The sequence below is a fragment of the Hyposmocoma kahamanoa genome, unplaced genomic scaffold (genome assembly GCF_003589595.1).
Source record: "Hyposmocoma kahamanoa isolate Upper Pololo Valley unplaced genomic scaffold, ASM358959v1 63, whole genome shotgun sequence".
NCBI classification, from domain to species: domain Eukaryota; kingdom Metazoa; phylum Arthropoda; class Insecta; order Lepidoptera; family Cosmopterigidae; genus Hyposmocoma; species Hyposmocoma kahamanoa.
In genome coordinates this window covers 14,978,595-14,987,499 of record NW_020653851.1, presented here as the reverse complement: position 1 = coordinate 14,987,499, position 8,905 = coordinate 14,978,595, and positions in this window count along the sequence as shown.

Genomic DNA, 8,905 nt, shown 5'->3' with positions numbered 1-8,905 from the left:
TATATACCGACACGCAACATTATAGAAGAAAACGTACCCTTGATATAATAAAGCCACTTGTGATCATAAGTTAAAAGAGCTTTTTAACGGCTTCAAAAAAAGAGGAAGTTCTTAATTCGACTATATTTTTTTACATTTGCATGTAGTATTTCTAGTAGCTGTAGAGCTCCTTGTGAAAGAGTTCGTCCAGGAAAGTACTGCCACCTTACCTATTTCTGCCGCCAAGCAATAATATCAGCATTGCGTTCTGGTTTTGAAGGGTAAGGGTGTTGGTGAAATTACAGGCACATGGTACTTGTTAACTTAATTATGTCTCAGGGTGACTAGCGCAGTGGCAGTGCATCTCAGATCTTTGCGATTTAAAGCTCTGAGTGGCATTGCAACTGTTATGGAGAGGCGTGTGGCTTACCATCAGGCACATGACTTGTTCGTCCCGTCACTTGGTGTTACAAAAAAAAAATGTTACGCGATTGTGAATCAATTTCGATTATTCTTTTTTGTTGGTAAGCGAGTACCTCAGTAGTGGTCCCATTTAAATTCGAAGAAAGTATTCCATCTCTAATGGTGGCAAATTAGGTAATAAATCCGGCTTATTGGATTTCACTCACTTTCCGTTGAATGACACAATGAAACTTAACAAATAGATGTAATTCCACAAACTTTTGAGGTCGATATTTTTATTGAAACGTTATAATTATATCACAAAGAAAGTCACAAAAATAATACGAACTACACGAAACAAATTATCTATAAGTATGTGACATATCGATTTCTTAGGTTTTCGCGATTGTTACATATCAACAAAAAAAAACAAAAAAACAACAAAAAAATTGTTTGAAAAAACAAATATACGCGATTTAAATCCGGAAAAATACTTTCATTTCCTATATATGTAACATTTTATAACTACTATTTAAGCATAAAAAGGTACCGACTAATTTCGCTCGAAGAATCTTTAACCTCTCTCTCTCTCTCACGCTCTGAAAGGTTGTCATTTTGCCGATGTGACCTTATTGCACCTGCTGCGTGTCCGTAAATCCGTATAAAAATCATATTTAATAAAAACATAATTGGTGATGATATAGACATACGAACTGGACAGCCAGCCATTGTGAGATTAAACCTGAGTGGACACTGTGGCCACGTCTCATGTACGCGTAAGCCGCCTTTAGTATTTGTGGAGTGGGCTCGAATCGCAAAAGGGTGAATTATGTCTACCTTAGCTTTATATCATTTCTACTGCAAGAGATTGCGTTAGAAATGCTGCGTTCCTGGGAGGCACTAACGCCATGTCAATAAGTACATCTTATTACACTTTCTGTAAAGCTTCTTATTAGTTCGTTGGTAGCTTTTGAGTAATTTGTCAGTCATCACCAATCCATTTTACGTAACTATTGGCACGGGTGTACCAATACGTGTAGAGCACTTCACTTGTTTTCTAAGGTTTGTGAACTTTTTGACTTTATTGGTTTCATCACGATGTTTTCTTCGCTGTACGCTAGAGGTATTGATACTATATATTAACAAACAAATGTATGTAATTTAGAAATTAAAGTCTACTGGGTATGTACCGTCAACAACACATCAAGCACATTTGCTCGAATGTCGCCTCCAGTGAAATGAAAGAACATCAGTCAATATAGTTTAATGTATTGCCGTCTGTACCTATTGTCCCTACAATTGGAACCATCGAAACTTTTTTTTAAATTCTTTTAGTTACTATCGTATTATTATTATATTGTTAATGCAGCGTCTGAAAATATTATTTTATATGTATAATGAGGTGTGGAGCAATCGTGTCATCGTTCGAGTAAATCGAATTATATTCATATTCCCTCGGAATAAGAGCTTGCTCATGGTGGATTTTGCTTAACAAAATATCTTCGCGTTTATTAACACATAAGAAATGACATTACGTTTTCGTATCTAAATCGGGTTTTTTTTGTTCACGACTGACTGACGTGACGTGACCATGGGACATGTAAAGGGCCCGAAACGTTGGTTTATTTGAAAAAACAAATATACGCGATTCAGGCCCGAAAAACTTGTGTCATTTCTTAAAATAAATATTCATTTATATGTATAGGGGAAAATGAAATTTATTCTAGCGAGAGATCAACAATGTTTCCCTACCAATTTACCGCTCGCACCAAGATATGTAGGCAATATATCTGCGCTATCTATGAAGGGCCGAGATTGAAGTATTATACATGGGTTTCATTGCGTGTAAACTATGTATATAGCCTCTACTTCCTTCACTGCGAATGAATTTGCGTCTACAAGGTTATTTAACTTAGAAAAAAAAGAAAATGTTTATTTACATAGTAATATAAACTGCCTCAGTCGCCGAACGGTTACCCTGCCGGACTGCCACGCAGAGGTTCCAGGTTCGATTCCCGTGCCGGGAGAAACATTTATATGGCCTACATTTATTTCTCTCGTGAGTTTGGGTGTAATTTGTAGTTGTCTATGTGTGTGTCCATGGCACCCGCGACACAGGGTTTCCCTAGTGCGGGGCTATGTTGAGCGTATGCGTTATTATTATTATTATAGTCTTACTTTACGATTCAGGATTCCAAACTCCTTTTAAGTAAATATGTATATTCTTGTACTAGGAGGCCTACTCATCGACATTACTAAAAGAACTTAGTATAATTGATTTCACTTAAAACCATTGACTTACAAATAAATGGACGACGGGTCTAATACAAAAACCACGAAAAAAATGTCCCAAGTCAACCTATTTAAACGTAGTGACATTTCAAGGAATATGAAAAAGCTAAAACGTTGAATTTAAATTGTAATGTCATCGCAGTACTGTGTAATTTTGCTTGCTTCGCTGTCAGTCGAACAAACGAAGACTAGAGCGTGAATGACGCTCTGTATATGATTTTAACGCCCTAAAAGTTCGGACACTTTTTAGCGCGGACCCGACGTCCATATAATTGTAAGTCAATCCTTAAAACAATGATTTAAAATTAAGTACGTATATAGAAAGTGTAAGATGATACATGAAAAGCCAGGTACTCATTACTAAGCTGTAACTGTGTACGTGACAGATATAGTAAGGAGGTTCTAGATCTAGAGTGTGCGTGAGAAACAGTCTTCAGTCGCTAGAATGAGTACCGGTCATCGTCTGCTCACTGCGAACCGCACGCCTTCCGCTCGCGGCAAGTTCGTGACCCACGTTCACACTAAGATTTTTGGTTACGGTTACAGTCATATTACAGTTCGCTAGTGAGTACCCTGCTTTAGTAAAAGTAAAGGGTCTACAGGCTGAACCCGCCGACCCGGGCGGGATGGTGTCGGCGGCCTAGTTTCTAGAATCATTCATAGGATTAGATTAGAAATAAGGCCACCGACACCAAGCAAGCCGTCAGGTATGTCGCCGGGTCAGAAAATTCGGTCTGTAGATGACGATAAATCTTGCGAAAGAGTGGTCATTTAATATTCAATTCTTATTCGGGCTCCACTAAACCTACAAAAAAAGTATGTACTTGAAGCTGTACATCTGCGATACAATCTTTACTCGTTTTTCTGCTTTTGTATTTATAAAGTGTACAGAAATAGTTAACAGAAAGCTATTTCCGAAGACAGGACGCCGAGATCAATTTGTAGTTACTTTACTACTACTGAAACTCAGAACGCAGTGAAGGAACAAGATGGGTTTCTGCTGCAATCGATATTTTCTTTGTCCGACATCTGCTACCTATGAGTTCAAAATGAAGAAGAAAGCATTGTTTCCTTTGTGTCTGTTAGACTCGGTGTTATTAACAAGCCGTCTGGAATTTGGAATAAAATTTAAATTTATGCATTATTGAAAAAAACGTAGACAGCTAGAAGAGACGACAAATTCCATTAATTCACATCTGTAATGCATGCGAGTAATAACGATAGAATGAATAAAACATTTAATTACATAGCTTTACAGTTCTTATGTGTATAGATTCTTATTTTAATTTAATTTTATTTCTTCTAAAGTAATCAAAAGATTCATCTTATCTACTACCTGCAAAACCTTTTTAATACCACTTTATCTAATAATATTCTTCGGCATCTGAATCAGAATGTCTCCAAAATCTATTTGCAGGTTATGTAACATTATATGCAAACTTAATACAAAAGTCAAGTCGGAAGTGCCGTAATTTAAACAAAGACATTTTCCTTCGAGGCGTTTTATCGAGGAGACTTGGTTAAGAGGTTTGGCCAAGACTCTTGTAGTTCGAGATATTGTCAGGGACACTTGAATTTTTCATGAGTTATCAAAGGCCTGGGGCCAGCACACCTCTGCGTCTGGAGAGCTTCCGACAGAGACGAGAGAAAAAATGTCTGTGTTTTATGAGTATTTCCACCCCAGGGGAGGGTTGCGCTGCGTAATCGAGAAATGTTTGCAAACATGTGTTTTTATACACGCTTATAGACATACAAATATCGAGTTCTTAGGTTTTCGCGATTGTTACACATAGGAAAGGGAACTATTTTTCCGGATTTAAATCGCGTATATTTGTTTTTTCAAACAAACCGACGTTTCGGGCCCTTTACAGGTCCCATGGTCACGGTTGACTGAGGTGGTACAGTCTTCAACCAGTTATGTCTAATATTAATGCAAACCACCCTATTTTTTCACTATCTTAATCGTAAGTCATTAAGGCGTAATCTATGTATAGATTGAAAAAATAGGGTGGTTTGCATTAATATTAGACAGAACTGGTTGAAGACTGTACCACCTCAGTCAACCGTGACCATGGGACCTGTAAACGGCCCGAAACGTCGGTGTTTGAAAAAACAAACATACGCGATTTAAATCCGGAAAAATAGTTTCATTTCCTATGACATGCAAATAGTTATTTCAAATTGTTGAACTTGCTACCTCATGCCAATTCTCTTTAGCTCACAACACCATTGCTCGATATAACTGGACACCAAATTGGTAATTGGTGTTTGATCCCCAAACCATTTGATCCCCAAAACTGATCCACCGCCAATTTAAAATTGCAACTGATCCCCTCTATATTTTGCAACTTCCATTGGATCACCTCATTGTATTTGGAAGATAATATAAAAAAATAAAATAAAATACTTTTATTTCGGACAACAAGTTCCATATTTTGTTAGTAATAATAATAATAGAAAAAGAGCTTATAAACTAGTGTTAGTAAATATTTGTACATCATCAATTGGTTAAATCACCCTCCTTACGAAGCATTGCCACATGGGAGAGGTGATCCTACCAGCTACAGTTTGTAGGATGCTGTTGGGGCTGTCCCGCACTCTGCGCATCAGGGATGCTGTCTTTTTTCGGAGGATGGCAGCAAAACCATCCGTCTCATATTCTGTAAACATCCCCGACGCACTGCAAAAACGAGGCAGCCCCAACATCATTCTAAAAATATTATTATATTGTACACGTAGGGTCTCCAGCGACCGTTTGGTGTAATTGACCCATAGGCTCCCGATGTAGAAATTTTGACAATATGCTTTAAAAAGCGTTATTTTTACTTCCTCTGTGCACCGGGAGAACCTACGGATCAACATAATAAGATAAGTACATACAAGAGAAAAAAAGTTTTGAAATCAAAGGGTTGAGTATGTTGAGTACACACTGATTATTATTATAATTATTAAAATACTCATTTATTGAGGAATTATGATCAAATGTTACAATTATCACAATCAATTTTTTTTGTGACAAGTCATTAATATTGGCATATTGCAAATCACAAGTAACATAAACCAGTCTTGAGCAATATTTAAAATCTAGTTTAATGTTTTGATTATTACATGTAATGATATACATTTTCTTGATGAGATAGATACATTTTCTTGTTGTCTGTACTACGGTACCTACCAAAAATAAACTTTGAAGTACCAGGGTATCATGTGTGAATAAAAAATTTTAATATTTATTATTGATCTACTGCATTGGGGATTCGATGGGAATAGAAAATAATTTAAAATACAATGAATTTATATAATAAAACCCCAGGGGATCGGTTTTAGGGGATCAGATGGGAATAAGTGTTAAAAAGCAATAAACAGAATCGACTTTATTCCACACACAAAATCACATCACAACTACAAGCACACGGGACTTGTTAACTTATGTCTCAGGGTGACGAGCGCAGTGGCAGCGTCTGTCAGATCTTTGCGATTTAAAGCTCTGAGTGGCGCTGCAACTGCTATGGACAGGCGTGTCGCTTATCATCATGCGCACGACTTGTTCGTCTCGCCACTTATCACACACAAGTATCATAAAAACAAGTAATACAAAAAAATAGTAGTTATAATAATAACGAAATAAATCAGCATCTGAGTTAGGATTATGTGCTTGTCGCTGTTTTTTTCTTGTAATCAGTCATGGAAATTGGGAAGTTTATGTGCAGACGTGAGTATTTTGTATTTTGTTTTTTATATATCTGCCTATTGTTTTTGTATGTATGTATGTATATATCTAATCCGTAGTTCTACTGAATGCGATGTGTATGAATAATAGTGTTTGATTACTCATCGTATAATTGTTATCCTTCAATAAACATAACAAAAACATATTTAAAAAAAAATATTAAGTAGTAGATCAGGGGAGATTTAGCGTGTGAACCTTTCCACTTCCTACTTTGTAATTGGATTATACATATCTGAACAATGTCTGTGAACACTGTACGAGTATTTTAATACTCTCAGCCGAAATTTTCACAAGTAAAAACGTGAACAAAAATGTACAAAATTACCCACCGGCTTTCCCCGTCCCCTAGGATCCAATTTCCCCCATGTAACACAAAACATACATTACCTTAATTTGCCCACATCACTTTTCTGCCGGGAGGATATTTAAATTATCGCCAGAATTGCATACATTTATATTTTGATTTTATATTTATTTCTGTCAAAATAAATTACTTTAGAAGTGTTTTAAATAAATTGAACTTATTTAAAACACTTCTAAAGTGAATCTAAGTCCATTTGTTTTTGACGTATTTGTCTACATACAATGTGACAATTGCTAAGTTTTCCATGTTTCATTTCTAGCAATTAGTGCAATTTATAGGTAGATCGATAGACTAATATATAGAACCGTGTTTGCTTTATTTTTTACAAATAAATTTACCACGTTAAAGGCGTGTTCCTATAATCGACATTTATATTGCTTGAATTGTTCCCAGAATATAGATTTATCTCAGTGTTGTAATGGCTTTCATTTCCTTTCTACTTTATTAAAGTATGGAAGTCTCTGTTTGCTGAACTATTCCCTGAAAACTATACACATCTTGAGTTTTTCCAAGGCAAGAATAAGTACGCTTTTACGACAAACATACTCTATATTTGATCACATTGTCACTTACCATCATGTATTGTAATACCTTCCATTCGAAAGATTCAAATAGAAACCGAAATTGAAAAGTTACATGTCTAGACAGTTTTATCTATAGAAATATTAAAGTGTCACGTAGAACAATAATAAAAGGTGAACGAGTACAAGATAGAATATAACCTAATACAATATCATTTCCGTCGGTCAGGTCAGCGGCTTCAGTTGAAGACTGCGACTCTCAGGTATAGCTAGAGCTGGCGTCTAGAAAAGTCGTATAAGATTATTGAAATTTGATGATGAACCTTCCCATTGTCTGGCACTCTGTGCCTCCAAGTTCTTTTTTTCTTAGTAAGATATACAAATGTCATTTCCCATTGAATAAGTAATAATAATTCAATCATGTAAAGGTATATTATGCACTTTTACGAAAAAAATGGAACAAGTACTATATTTTTAGAATTTAGTGGTTTCAACAGTAACACAAATCAAAAGTCTTATTTTTGAGCTTTGTTACAGTACTAATCGGTAGAGTATTCGAAAATCTGACAGACACATTTTTACTTGCCACGATTGCCATTTATGCGTTGTGTGAATTTGAAGCCAATGTGCGATATGCCAGCAATTTCGAGACTTATACAAATCATTAGGTTGTAAATTTTTATTTGAGAGACATGCTTAAAATGTATTTATTATAAGTACATGATAAACGTAATAACCTGATGAAATATCAGACATAAGCTACCAGCTATAAATAAGTCTAAAGAGCCTACTAAGTGACCTTATCCTAATTTAATGTAGGTACACTATATATATTAAATCTAACTAGAGTAAGTATACCGTTAATAAAAGATTTTTCATGTAGATGTTTCACAAATCTGGTTTCTTTTTAATGAAAATAAAATGTTAACTGATGTTAAGCGATGATGCGGCCAACAATATCACGTGTCTAGAAAATGTCTACTTATTGCGTCTTGAGAAACTCAAAATTGTGGCCAACCTAACTTGATAAAAATAAAATTTTATATTAGGCTGGTAAAAGATGTTCGTTTACATAACTTTTTTTTTTAAATAATAATAACGCTCACAATCAACATAGCCCCGCACTAGGGAAACCGTGTGTCGCGGGTGCCATGGACACACACATAGACAACCACAAATTACACCCAAAGTCACGAGAGAAATAAATGTAGACCATACAAATATTTCTCCCGGCCCGGGAATCGAACCTGGGACCTCTGCGTGGCAGTCCGGCATGGTAACCGTTCGGCCACGGAGGCAGTTAAATATAAATAACTATATCAACATACTAGGCTTTCATGCAAAGTCTTTTCCCGTTATAAAACCTCAATTGAAAGCAACCTTGACCGTTTTCAGGCTTTCAAACCGCTTAATAAAACCAGAATATGTCTGCATTATAAAAGGCTAAAAACAGCTCGTGAAAGGCATGTTTTTTCAAAGCCTCGTGTCCATAGAGTAGACTATGAGGGTGTCACGTCTTACTAAGTAATTCATCAAGTTTCTATGGCACGTAGAAGTATTTTTTCACCGTTATCATGACGAATTGTTGTTGGCTATTTTATGAGCGTAACACGAACC